Here is a 15,038-nt window from a genome sequence, read left to right on the forward strand (position 1 = left end):
TAGACTCTTATGTTTTGTTCCATACAATAATTATACTAATTAACAGGATGAACATATAACTGACTGCTTTAAATATAAATTAACCCAAATTTCTTTTTGCAAAAAGCTTTGTCATGGGGAAACCATATTAGTCTTCTTGAAACAAAGGTGTCATAACAGATAATAATTTTTATGAATAAGTATAAAAAAAATCTAGATCAAATTTTATCAAGTGTTTTTTCAGATAATTTCTGGGTATCATTTTCTGAAAAGTATAATCTGCTTTCAAATACCAGGTACGACTATCACCTACGGAAATTTAAATCACAGCAGTCAAGTTTTTTTGTTACAAACCGTTGTCCATCATTATGGAATCATTTCCAAAATAAAAATATTAAAGACCTAAAAAGCATTTGATCGTTTAAACGATAAACTAAAATGCATCTCCTTAATTATAGTTTACAGTATTTGTTTTCAGATATTTAAATTTTTTATCTAATTCTTCTTCTCTTTTTTTTCTACTTATTTGTTTTAATATTTTTTTGTTTTCACTTTTTTACACTAAAAAAAAAATGAGTTTGGCTTTATTGAATTTTTATTTTACTTTATATATTAAAGTTTTTTTTTTTTTTTAATGAGCGACTAAAGGGGCTCAATGAAAAAGTTATGATGACAAACGCATCATTCTTAATTTCTTTGAGTCCCTAACTGATTATAATAGTATTTATATATATAAATATATATATATATATATATATATATATATATATATATATATATATATATATATATATATATATATATATATATATAAATATATATATATATATATATATATATTTATACATTGTATAATATATATATATTTTTCATGTATATATATACATTGTATAATGTATACATGAAAATTTGTAATATTGTTTAATTAGCGAAATAAAAGGTAATAATAAAATAATAAAATAATTTACCTATAAAAGAAACTAATTAAAAAAAAATTATATTTAAAAATAACTTGCTTATACAAGTAAATTACATTAAAGTAATATGCTACCAAATGTAAATTAAATTTACAAATAAAATATTACTTTTTAAGTGAAATTTTTTAGTTTAAAAGTAAATGCAAATCTTTATTAAAAGTAAATGATATAAAATAAAATTTAAATTACATAAGCTTACATTTTATATAATTTGTTGAGTAAATTTAAGGTAATTTATATAGAGTAACTAAGTAAATTTACATATATTTTACAATAACTTTGACAGCATCTTGTACAAAAGTAATGCAAAAAAGTAAATTTTAAGTCACTAACATTTAGTTTGCTGTAACATTTGATTTGTGCGGTTTTATGTATTTCTTTTCTGTAAAGTTTGAAAATATCAACAATAGGTTTCTGCCCATGATTAAAACCCTCTCCATTTCCGTTCCATGATAGTTTTAGCTATAGAAATCATTCTCTGAATCAAACCGTCTCAAAAATATTGACTCTCAGGCGAATCATTTGAAAGGTCTGGAATTTAGACAAAGCTGAAACAAGGCAGTTGGCAGAAGGCGCATATACCCATGGGTGACTCAGAAAGGTTGTTTATTTAAAAGGAAAACAATTTGCATAATTGTTACTTCTTTTTTACAAGTTTTTTGCGTAAATGTATTTATTATTTAAAAATTAAGGAGAGTAATTTTAAACCTGTCCTGAACTATGGGGGCTATAATACCATGTCCTTAAGATTAAGGAACCCCAAACTTTTTAAGAGGGCGCTTTATTTTTGTAAAGATTTTTTGCCACTTTGATACGAAAAATGTCTACCTGCTCAAAAATATCCTTTGACTCCAAAAGTCTTGCTTTAAACAACTACGGTACTTTTATATAGGCGTGAAAATGTAGAACTTTTTACGTAAATATCTTTACTGCGTGTAGTTTCAGTGGCCTAGCTACCACAAGGCCAGTATAAGCAAAACTTACGGTCCCACAAATAACTGAACCTAGAGCCGCAAGGTTTAGAACCCCTAAAAAAAATTAAAGAGTTTTTTTTTTTTTTTTAAAAAAATTATTATTCCAGAGAAACAGAAATTGGGCACCTTGGCCACGTATGTCTACTGACCAAAAATACTTTGCTACATCACTGTGTAATATACGTATTACCCGAGCTGTAGCTAAGGAATGATTTATACGTAGATTATCGAATAAAGCTTGTGGTGATTGGAGCCTGGAAAAAAAAAATACCCTTAAATGTTTACCCTATCCCAAATGTGAGGGCTACAAATTAGTAACATTTATTTTTTATTTTCTTACATTAAGTTTAAGTCAACTGGTTTTAAAATTAAAAACTCAAAGTTTATGATTATATAAAGTTTAAACCCAAACCGGTTTAAACTTTATATAATCATAAACTCGTAAAATGGTTGTTTCAACATTTTTCTAAACATTCTAACGTGTTATAAACAAAAACGTACATAAGTTTGGCACTTAAGTATGTTTTATTTACCAAAAGCATATTTATTAACCAAAATCATTGTTTTTTCATAACTAAATTAATAATAGGTCGGGTAAATGGAAAAAAGCAATTGCTTTTACTCAGTAATTGCTTAGCTTTACGTCAATAAAAACTTTAGCAAAATTGCTGAAATTTCTTGACCAATTACTGAGTAAAACCAATTGCTTTTTTTTTTTATTCACCCGGCCTATTACATCTCAAAATTTACACAAGTAGATATCATTATATTATTGGTTACCATAGAGTCTTTAAAAAAGTTTAATATGGTTTTTAACAACACATTTAAAGATCTCATTTGTGCGTAACTATTAAGAATACTATTAGTTAAAGATTAAGTAATTCTAATCGGTTTGGTGATGAATGGAATCGCCGCATTTTTAAATTATAAAACCTTTTTACATTGCTTTTGACATGGTATAATACCACGCAATACTTGTATTTAAATCAATTTAAAATTAAATCTTGTATTTTTTTTAATTTATATTTTCATGGATAATATTTTTTTTTAACTTTTTTATTTATATGTTAAAATAATAAAATTGTTCAAAGTTTCTGTTATTTATGCAAATTTCTTCTGTTTTGGTATGTTTTTTTAGATAAAGATTTCTCTTTTTTTTTTAATAGCATACTAAAACAGGAGAATTTGGTATTTCAGCTACATACATTAATTTTTTAGATTTATTCCCAAAAAATACAAAACTATAATTGTTAACTAAAATAAACTTATTAAACTCAATTTAATAAACATGGAGTTTGTTCCATGTCGTTAAATGAAGTTAAATTTTCAAACAAAAACAAAAAGCTTGTTACGGGCCTGGTTTTAAATATGTAATTGGAATCTGGTTATTTAAATATTGTGAATTGCATTTTTGTTAATTTTTTTACTTTTAATTTTTGAAAATTTCAAGTAAAAAAATGTAACATAAATTTACTGAAAAAAAAAGAACTTGATGTTATTTCATCTGTATGATAAAATAACATCAAGACACTTTTCTTCACAATCGACCATATAATTTTAAAGTGTGCTTTTTTGAACCAGCCAACTAAATTCATCATGTTAAATAAATTTAAGTAAGTTACTTTTACTTTTCTAACTTTAATTTTTTTTTTTAATTAATCTTGATGTTATTAACATTAGTTATTTAAAAGTTTTTTTTAAAAGACTGTCTGGTTTTATTGTTCTTGCTTTGGAAATGGCTCTGTATTTTGCAATTTTTTTTCTAAATTTTGTTTTTTGGCTTTTTAAATTCAGCGTGGTTGTTGTTAAAAATCAATCTAACCAAAATGAAAGTTATTTCTGATAATGACTAATTAGAATAATTGTTAGATAATAGAATAATATAGGAATAATTGTTTTCTGGAATAGACTAATTAAAATTAGGTCATTCCAGACAACAGCTATATGAATAGCTATTAATAAATAAACAAAAAAAAAAATAATAATTTTTCATTTCTGTTAGAGTGGTTGTTACGACCCCAAGCTGTTATATGCATTTGAGTTAGCCCATTTATACATTTAGCATTTCAATTGGCAAGTTTTGAAGTATAGTTGGCAAATGTCAAGTATCGAGGACCTTTTTTAGTGTGTGTGTGACTATAATTGGTAAAAAACATATACGACCCTCCCCCCCCCCCCCACCTGATGAGAAAGCTCTTTGGGACGGCCCTGACAACAACCACGCTAAGTAAGAGAAGTAAAAAGCAGCAGCATAGCAAAAAATATATCCAGCTCCATTACGGTAAATTTTTATCAGGGCCACTAAGCTATTTCCTCCCGACAAAAAATTAATACTTTAGCAAATAAATCTAAAAAATGCATTTTCAAAGCTTTATTGCAAAAATCTTTCTTTCAAAAATATTATAAGCCCCAACTTTAAAAAAAAAATATTAGAGTAAAAAAATAAGGGTACGACCCACCTTGCCCAGGAAACAAATTTAGCATGTAGGTTCATTGGGATTACACAAATGCTGTCATGAATATAAAGATAAAGTAAAATCAAAGTTAAGTCTTAAAGATAAAATAAAGTTAAAAAAAAAAAGAAAGAGATTCACAAAAGTGGAGTTCTCCAGTTGGCTCTGAAAACATTTTTAATATGTACTTTTAAACATCTTGTGAAGTCAAACTAAAGTTTGAAAAAAAATTACAAGTTTATTCTAAAGTACTATTTTGATTGAATCAGATCTTATTTTTCTTATCATCCTTGTGCGGCTTGGACACCAACGCAACAAAAAGGAGGTTATAAGGGTGCCCACAACCTATAGTAGAAGATTGAATAGCTTTCCTTACCATCTTTTTGCAAATAGATTATATATGATAAAATGCATAAAAATATTATATCTGATAAACACTCTTTTAATCATATAAGCTTTATCAGATAGTTTAAATACTTATAAATTTTTGAAAACTGTTTTAGGAGTCGATGTCCTTGCGGATACCCAAAATGTTATATTGCGTCATATTACCATAACAAAATATCTAATTGAAAAGGTAAATGCAAAAAAAAACTGTAGAAAAAGCGCGCTATAACGAACAGTGACTTTGTCAAGGTTTACACATGCATGAATTACTCATAACTTACAAATTATGCTTCCTTCCCCCTTCTTCTGCCCCTCCCCGACAAAATTTCATTATAGCCACTAACCTATTTCTGCTCAACAAAAAAATAAAATAAAAAATCAATGATTATTTAGCAGCCCCTATTAGCACATATGCGGCAAGGAGCTCTACACTATCCACATGTTGACTATATTTGCCCCTAATTATAATAAAACTACCCTTTATGATATACGTGAAAAAATTCTTTCCCAATGCCCCACCACAAAGACTGTCTACATACATCAAAGTATAACCTGAAGTATTACCCAGAACTGCCCTTAAACAGGCAATGGATTTGAATACGCTACCTTTCTCAAAATTTATGTTAAATCAACATGAAATGACTGCTCTTTGAGAAAGTAAATAATATAACTTACATTTTATTTACTTACAAAGTAAAGTATAAAATTTCAAAGAAAAAATTCACTTTTATTTGTAAAAACAAATAACAATTTTTTTCAAATTACTTTATGTAAGCTGTTACACTGTGCTCCCCTGTGACCCTCAGGATAAATTTTGGTTTAGTTCAATTTTTTTTGGCTGGCTGTTATTATTGGGTTTAAAAAGAGTATTTAAATTATTTTTAAAATCTAACTGCTAAGCATAAAAAATATTAATTTACTTTATTAAAATCTGTAAAAAACAATGACCAGGTCCCTTTAATTTAGTCTCCAAATTTTTACTAATGTAATAATATAATATAATTGCTACATTTATTTTAAAATTAAAGATAACAAAAAAAAATTTATTTTAAATTATTTTTTCCAAATTCTACAACACTATTCTTCAGCTGCGTTGCATAGTCATCATGTTCTAACCACCGTTTATACCTCTTCCATACTTGGTGGTAGTGGTGGTGTGCACTCTCTCCTGCTTGTTCAGCATAAACACCTAAACCATATTTATTATGTTGGAGGAAAGGGTATAGATGACAAATAAGTATATGAACTTTCCAGCTTACGTTTAATTGATATTCAAAGCTATCATTCAGATGAACTTGAAGTTTTTGAAATGAATCTTTGAAATCTAAAATTGATTCAGACAACTCTCCAACTTTCATCCCAAATCCTTTTGTTTTTACAATTGAAAACTTTCTAGTACAACTAATAACTGGAAGAAGCAATCTTATTTTTGGATCAATTGAGGCTGCACTTATTAGGTTAATCTCTAGATTATCCAAATTGTCTAAAATCTTTGTGCATTTTTACCATCTAATCCAATCCCATGGTAGCCTCGAAACATGATATAATAAGTCTTTAGCCATGACTCAAACCCAGGCCACAGAGAAAGTAAAATCTTTACAAACATTGAAATGATCCCAATAAAAAGGTGAAGCTCTGGAGGTGGGATGATATGTTCAACCAATTTTTCTGGTGGATCATCAAGGTAAAGAATTCTCGGAGAGATACAGTTTTTGAACTCCTTCATTTGCTTATATCTGCAACCATCAGCAACAAATTTTTTGTAGTTAGAGTCTATGGATCCAAACGTTCTTTTTTCACCACTTTTAAGTAAACACTCACCCTCACACCAAAGACATGCAAACTTACCACTGTGGCTACTAAGACCAAATAAAGAATTTAAGATCAAATGCCACTGAGTATTTAACATCCTCTAACCTCAGTGGAGCTAGGAGTAAGTTAAGGTTTCCATTGCTTTCAGAAACATCTTCCACCAAAGATAAAATTGTTTGGTTTTCTTATCGATAACTCATAAACAAGTTAGTTTCATTTTAGGCTTTATTAGAACTATTTGTTTATTAATTTTGTGAGTAAATGGGTTAAAATTTTCCCAAATCAAAAATATTGCACATGAACTGCTGACATCAGTATTATAAAGGTTTTCAAACACTTATACTATTATAATTTGTACACATACGCTATATTTGGGTATACTTTTATAAATATTTTTTATAAATAATTTTATAACAATTTTTTTTTCTTAAAACTTTTTAAGAAGTTTTTAATAGACAGCTAAAGTGCTTTGCTTTTACTTCTTTTCTTTTTTTTGGAAAGTAATTACTGCATTAGGAATATTTCTAAAAATTTATTGTAGGCAGGGTTAATATGTCCGAGGTTATATTCGTGATATCACTGTGCTCCCCTGTGACCCTCAGAGTAAATTTTTGTTTAGTCCAATTTTTTTTTGCTGGTTAATATTATTGGGTTTAAAAAAAAACATTTAAATTGTTTTTAAAATCTAAACTAACTGCAAAGCATAAAAAAATATTGATTTACTTTATTAAAATATCCATTTTTAAAATGACATCATTTATGCAAGTTTTTCGTCAAACAATTGAAATATAAAATAAAAAGTATTATTTCCACGGTATAATTTACCGAAAACGACCATTAAATGTGTTATTTTTACAGAAATGGCTGAAATAAAAATTTTTATTTAGCGCTGGAGGTTTTTTTTATTTTTGGAAAACAGTCAATTTAAATTATCTATATTACATTCAAAACATGATTTAGAGAAAATATGATATAGAGAAAGATTTTTTGTTCTAGTTCTTTCAAAATATTTATATTATATGCATTGGTACGCTTTGCATTAAGTGAAAAAATGTACAAATAAATGATTACATTAACTAAATATTTTTAATTGGTTATTGTCACATCACACTCAATCATATGAAAATAATGATATCTAAGGAGAGTAAATAAAGTTTTAACAGTATATATAAAAATATAAAATTATGTAAAAGCAACATAGAATTTTTAGAACAACTTATCATGTTTTAATTAAATTATTTATTAATAACCCATATGGTAAATTTTTGTTTCGTTTTGAATTTTTAATGTTGAAATGAAATTATATCACAAATTGAATCAAGTAAAGCTACTTTATTCTAACCAACTGCAACATCTCTATATTTACATTTTACTTGTTGTAAATTAGTTTTTAAATTTTTTTATTTTTTCCTACAATAAATAGTATTTAGAAAATTCAGGTAGTTCTGTTGAAAATGGCAGAAAGTTTAAACACAATATGTGCATGCTACTTGGAGATATATGGTAAACGGACTGACAAAGTTTTAAAAATCATTCCTAGTATTGAAAAACATATTCAAAACCTAATATGGAGAGAGTATGATGTGGAGAAGGAATGTTGTCAAAAGGTTATATGCTCATCATGTGCAACAAACCTTTATGCTTTAAACAGGGCAGAAACACAAAAAATTGGGAAGTGGATAACTAAAATATCACAGGTATTAAATACAGATTTAAGGAATGTTTTAAAATAGTGTAAAACATAAGTAATGCATCGTAGCTATGTTTTTACTATTTATATTAAGAAGATGTAAAAGTAGAAAAGTATTTATTTTCCAAAAATTAAAATTTTATAGTTTTACATTCTGAATGTATGAAGTATATTTTAATTTTGTAATAAATTTTATACTTTTATTACAGAATAATCTAAATTTACCATTTTTGTGTTTTTATTAAGATCGATTGACAAAATTAAAAAGAACAGCAAATATTGAACAAAAGGCAGCTGAGCTTGTTCCAATCAATGATAGAAACACAGAAAGTGATATCAAACTGCAAAAAATATGTTGTCAGTGTTTTTCAGTTATTGGTAAGTATATTTGTACATTAATAATTTAAATACATATATATATTATATATATATATATATATATATATATATATATATATATATATGTATATATTTATATATATGTGTATATATATGTATATATATATATATATATATATATATATATATATATACGTGTGTGTATATATATATACGTGTGTATATATATATATACCTATGTGCATATATATATATATATATATACGTGTGTTTGTATATATATACATATATATATATATATATATATATATATATATATATATATATATATATATATATATATATATATATATATATATATATATATATATGTATATATATACATATATATATATATATATATATATATATACATATATATATATATATATATGTATATATATATATATATATAAATATATATATATATATATATATATATATATATATATATATATATATATATATATATATATATATATATATATATATATATATATATATAAATTTGAACATAAACAATTTAATTTAAGTCGATAGGTTTATTTCTTGAATTACTGATAACTATTGAACTATTTATTAAAGATAAAAGAGTATAAAACTATTAAATCCAACAAATATTAAAAGAGTTTTTACTATGAACTTTAACTAGCTAATAAATAATGGTACCTATTATGCATATATTTTAATTTAAGGAAAGGGAATAACTCATTTATGCTGCAAAAGCCAAGCTGTTGACAATCTTATTAGCCATTCAGAAGCACTTGGACATGTAAGTAGTAAACAAATAGCTTCAGGTGCTTAAATTTGTCCTTTAAATTTGAAGTTCTTTAAAATTTAATGTCAAACTTTCTAATAAAAATATTTTTCTAGAAAACAATTTAATAATTTTTTTACTTTTTCAGGCCTCCTCAAAAATAAAATAAAAAGAGAAAACATTAAACGTGGTGAAAATTTTCCACTTGAGACCTTCGGAAATACATTAAATGTCGTTGTTGGAAGACCAGATACAAAATCTAAAAGAATATCGCTTAAAAAGTTATCCTTTGATGTTATAATGGAACTCTCAAACTCCCTAAACTTATCCAAAAGAAAAACAAAGATTCTTTGCAGTAACTTGCGTGAAAACCTTGGTAAAAATATGGTTGATACCAATAAAACGATTCAAATGGAAGGGTTACATGATTCTTTGTCGAAAGTCTATGATTTCAAAACTGAAACATTTATGTCAGGAGATGAAAAGTTAACTCGTTGTCTAGTGTTTGTTACGAATACATCAGATCTTATTCTTCACATGATAAAAGAGAGAGGTTTAGATCCTTACGTATAGCTAGAATTTCAGTAGATTCAGGACAGAGATTTTTTAAATGTATTTTAAATGTTTTTGATCCTTTGGACAAATATTCAAGCTCAATAAAGCTTGATGACGCTGGTGTAAAAAGATCTATAATTTTGTCTTTGGTGGAAGATGTTTCTGAAAGCAATGGAAACCTTAACTTACTCCTAGCTCCACTGAGGTTAGAGGATGTTAAATACTCAGTGGCATTTGATCTTAAATTCTTTATTTGGTCTTAGTAGCCACAGTGGTAAGTTTGCATGTCTTTGGTGTGAGGGTGAGTGTTTACTTAAAAGTGGTGAAAAAAGAACGTTTGGATCCATAGACTCTAACTACAAAAAATTTGTTGCTGATGGTTGCAGATATAAGCAAATGAAGGAGTTCAAAAACTGTATCTCTCCGAGAATTCTTTACCTTGATGATCCACCAGAAACATTGGTTGAACATATCATCCCACCTCCAGAGCTTCACCTTTTTATTGGGATCATTTCAATGTTTGTAAAGATTTTACTTTCTCTGTGGCCTGGGTTTGAGTCATGGCTAAAGACTTATTATATCATGTTTCGAGGCTACCATGGGATTGGATTAGATGGTAAAAATGCACAAAGATTTTAGACAATTTGGATAATCTAGAGATTAACCTAATAAGTGCAGCCTCAATTGATCCAAAAATAAGATTGCTTCTTCCAGTTATTAGTTGTACTAGAAAGTTTTCAATTGTAAAAACAAAAGGATTTGGGATGAAAGTTGGAGAGTTGTCTGAATCAATTTTAGATTTCAAAGATTCATTTCAAAAACTTCAAGTTCATCTGAATGATAGCTTTGAATATCAATTAAACGTAAGCTGGAAAGTTCATATACTTATTTGTCATCTATACCCTTTCCTCCAACATAATAAATATGGTTTAGGTGTTTATGCTGAACAAGCAGGAGAGAGTGCACACCACCACTACCACCAAGTATGGAAGAGGTATAAACGGTGGTTAGAACATGATGACTATGCAACGCAGCTGAAGAATAGTGTTGTAGAATTTGGAAAAAATAATTTAAAATAAATTTTTTTTTGTTATCTTTAATTTTAAAATAAATGTAGCAATTATATTATATTATTACATTAGTAAAAATTTGGAGACTAAATTAAAGGGACCTGGTCATTGTTTTTTACAGATTTTAATAAAGTAAATTAATATTTTTTATGCTTAGCAGTTAGATTTTAAAAATAATTTAAATACTCTTTTTAAACCCAATAATAACAGCCAGCCAAAAAAAATTGAACTAAACCAAAATTTATCCTGAGTGTCACAGGGGAACACAGTGATGTATTTATGACCGATTTTCTGGCGCTATTGATTTTTAAAATTTTTTTGAAGATGGTTTATTTCTACTTCTTTTGAAGATTTTTCATTTTCAGGTTGTTGATCTTTTCAGCCTTTCTTTGGAAGTGGTCAGATATGCCCGTTTTTATTGTTCCTGATTTTAAAAATGAATTTAGTTTGTCAATATAATGTTTGATTTGATTTAGTTAATATTATGGCAGTTGCTGCTAAATAAACCCTCCTCACAAAAATTTAAAGACTCAATAGTGGCAGAATGGAAGTAGGCAGAAGTAACGTCGGTGTGTTTGTTTATAGTAATGGAAAAATGTAATTCCGTACCATATCATCAAAAAAAGTTATTTGCATAAGTTACTTGCATGTTTATTATAATTCAAATAATTTATGTTTATGTCATCAATATGTAATCAAAATAGTTTTTTCTTTTCAATGTTATTTTGTATTATTTATCTTTTTTTTTTTTGTTTTGTTTCTTTTGGTCATAAAATCCTTTACAACATGTAAAAACCGAAGACCTATAATTTCAAATTCAAGATAAAAAAATTAAAACACAAACAAAGGTGTCTGATAGGAGATCTTATCGCTAGTTTTCTTTCAATAACAACGTGTATAACCATCAAGGCCGGCGCGAAGGATTTGGGTGTGTGTGGAGGAGGAGGAGGACGGGGGGTTGGGTCGGTCGGCAAATGTAGACAGTAAGCACCAGTGTTAGCTTCATTTTTGTGACCGTAACGAAACGTAACGTAGTCAGACTTCATCTTCCCAAAAACCAAAATTGAACGTAACGAAATAATAATTCAACGAAGTTGAACAAAGTTGAACGAAGTTGAACAAAGTTGAACGAAGTTGAACAAAGTTGAACGAAGTTGAACGAAGTTGAACGAAGTTGAACGAAGTTGAACAAAGTTGAGCAGGATGACTTAAAATATTGAAAACTTCATCACCAATTTGCAATTAGTAAATATACATGAATGTTGCCTCAACTAATAGTTTCAACCTAAGATTAGCATTGGTATTAGGTCAATTCAAGATGTAAATTAATTACCTTAATGCATGAAAAACTAGGATATCAAATGTACTAAATCAAAACTGAAAAAAGATAATCAGGACTTAATACTGGCTATTGCCACATTTGGGGACCTACATTTTATTTATTTTGACTAAATTTTAGTAAAAAACAAAAAGTTTAGTATTACTATTGTAGAGTTATTTCCAATCGTGTAAGCTATTTAATAAACAAAATTGAAATAAAAATTTGACAAAGATAGTAATTCTTTATTAGTATGCTATCTTTTATTTCCCATACATTGAGTAATTTAATAAATCTTGATAAATCTTCACATCATGTTGCCAATTTACTAACAGAAGCATGCTAATTTTTGTTGCTAAATGAGAAATGTTGTTAAATGAAAAAAAATCATCAACATTTGTTGGCAATCTTGCATTCAGTGATCTGTGCCATAAAGTTTTAGGCATAACATTAAAAATAATTAATATTTTTACTCATAAAGAAAACTTATGTTGGTAGTTTTTAACCTATAATGATTATTTAAGAGAAAAGCATTATTTAGAACATTTTCAAATTTAATATTAAAAATATATATATATATATATATATATATATATATATATATATATATATATATATATATATATATATATATAAACATATTGCTATGAATGATTAAATTTTAGATAGGACCTTTTTTTGTTCCATTTTGTTTTTGTTTTCAAAATGTGATTAAAATGAAATATTTTACTAGTGATTTAGGAGTGCTTGTCATTAGTTTGATATTAAACATCAAAACAAAAACTTTAGAAATGACAGAGACTAATGTTAGAGCATCAGAGTTATGGGAGTATTTTGAAGACTGTGAGCCAGATGCTGATGGTGTCCTAAAAGCTAAATGTAGACTGTGCACTAATGTGACACTACGCCGTAAAAATCTTTCAACAGCTGCATTGTGGGGTCATCTCAGATCAAAACACAAGAAAATTGCAGCAGAAGTACTTGAAAAGAAAGCCTCTCGAAAAAGACAAGCAGCAATTGAATCTGCTGATATTTTAGAAGCAGGACAAAAGTTAAATCAGTGTGACAAAGGTAAGATACTAATATTTTTTTGCTACAGTGTGGGTTTATAGAAATTTTATTCCTATTTAGTAAGGTACTTATTTCAAGTAAAAAAATTCAACATGGTTTTTATAAGCCTCTGGCTTAAAGATATTGTTTGAAAGAAAACTATTTTTAAGCTGATTTTAAGTCTTAAATCCCAAAAAATTTTGATAAGAATATTTTTGTGCATTTGTTTCTGTGAAAGGAAAGATTTTACAGCATACCTATCAAAAAGATAATGTACACATTAGAGAAAGGACAAGAAGAAAGTTAATACAAGTAAAAATGATTCAATCAATAAACTCTAAAAACTCAACTCGAATTGATTCATTTTTACAAAATTTAAGTAAGTTCTAAATGAAAGAGGGATATTTAATTGAGTTTTTTTTAATTCAGCATCTAAAAATGCCCATCAAGTTGTTACATATTTAGTTTTGTAATGGGGTTCATAGCATTTTTATTGCAAACTTTGGCTGCTTCTTAAATTAACAAAATAAACAATTTTAACACCTGAACACGCATGAGGTGAGATAGCTTAATTCAAGTTTAGGCCTTAAAAATAAGTTCCACAGTAAAACTCTGAACTAAATAAACATTGGTTTATGAAACAGAATATTGAGTTCATAATGAAATCAGTTTTTAGACACATTTTGAAGGAGTGAACTTTGCTAACTCCCAACTATTTATCTTTAAAGATGTTGAAAAAACCGGGCTCAGTCACATCAATTCTCTAAATTTGGCCCTAATGGGCCTAAGGTACCTTTTAAACTAGAAAGCCCCTCTTGAGTAAACATTGGAACTGAGTTAAAAGGTACCTCATTAGTGAACTTTTTAAGTATGAATTTCTATTTGTTTTAAAAGAATTCTTCTGTTCCACAGACACACAGATAGTTTAGGCTAGGTTCAATAATTTGAATTCTCCAATAAAGTTCCTTCAGGTCCACCATAAAAGAGCAGAATACTCATGCCTAATATACAGTGAAAAATCAGGAATACATTCCATTTTTGCAATTGTACCACTGTCCTACTCAACCGAATAATGAATGCTTAATAAGGAGATAAATAAAATAATGAAAAATGTAAATAAATTATTTAGATTTGAGATGTATAAAATGTTTCTGATGACTGAAAACAATAATATTTTTTCAGGATCAGACAGTCTACAAAGTCCTTCAAACTCAAAAAAATTTCGTGAAGAAAGTGCTGTGTCAATTGCATCATTCTTCCAGCCAAAGTATTTTACTTACGATAAGCGCCAGCTTCAGTTTGACCTGGATTTCATGAGGTGGATTGTTGCATTCTCGATGCCTTTCAGTGTTGCTGACCATGAAGAAACAAAAGAATTTTTTAAGAAGCAGCTGCCAAGGTTCACAGTTAAGAACTCTACAACTTTTGCAAAGTTCAAGCTTCCCTTACTATATGAACAGATTCATAAACAAATCTTTACAGAGTTAGAACAAGAGCTACCTGAAGTTGATGGTTTTGCTCTTACTTCAGATATGTGGACATCAAGAGCTAATGAAGCTTACATGAGTCTTACCTTGCATTTTGTCAATAGAAATTTCAACCTCATTAAAAAAGTCATCAGTTGCAAGCATTTTCCTG

Source organism: Hydra vulgaris, chromosome 11 (assembly GCF_038396675.1).
Source record: "Hydra vulgaris chromosome 11, alternate assembly HydraT2T_AEP".
NCBI lineage: Eukaryota > Metazoa > Cnidaria > Hydrozoa > Anthoathecata > Hydridae > Hydra > Hydra vulgaris.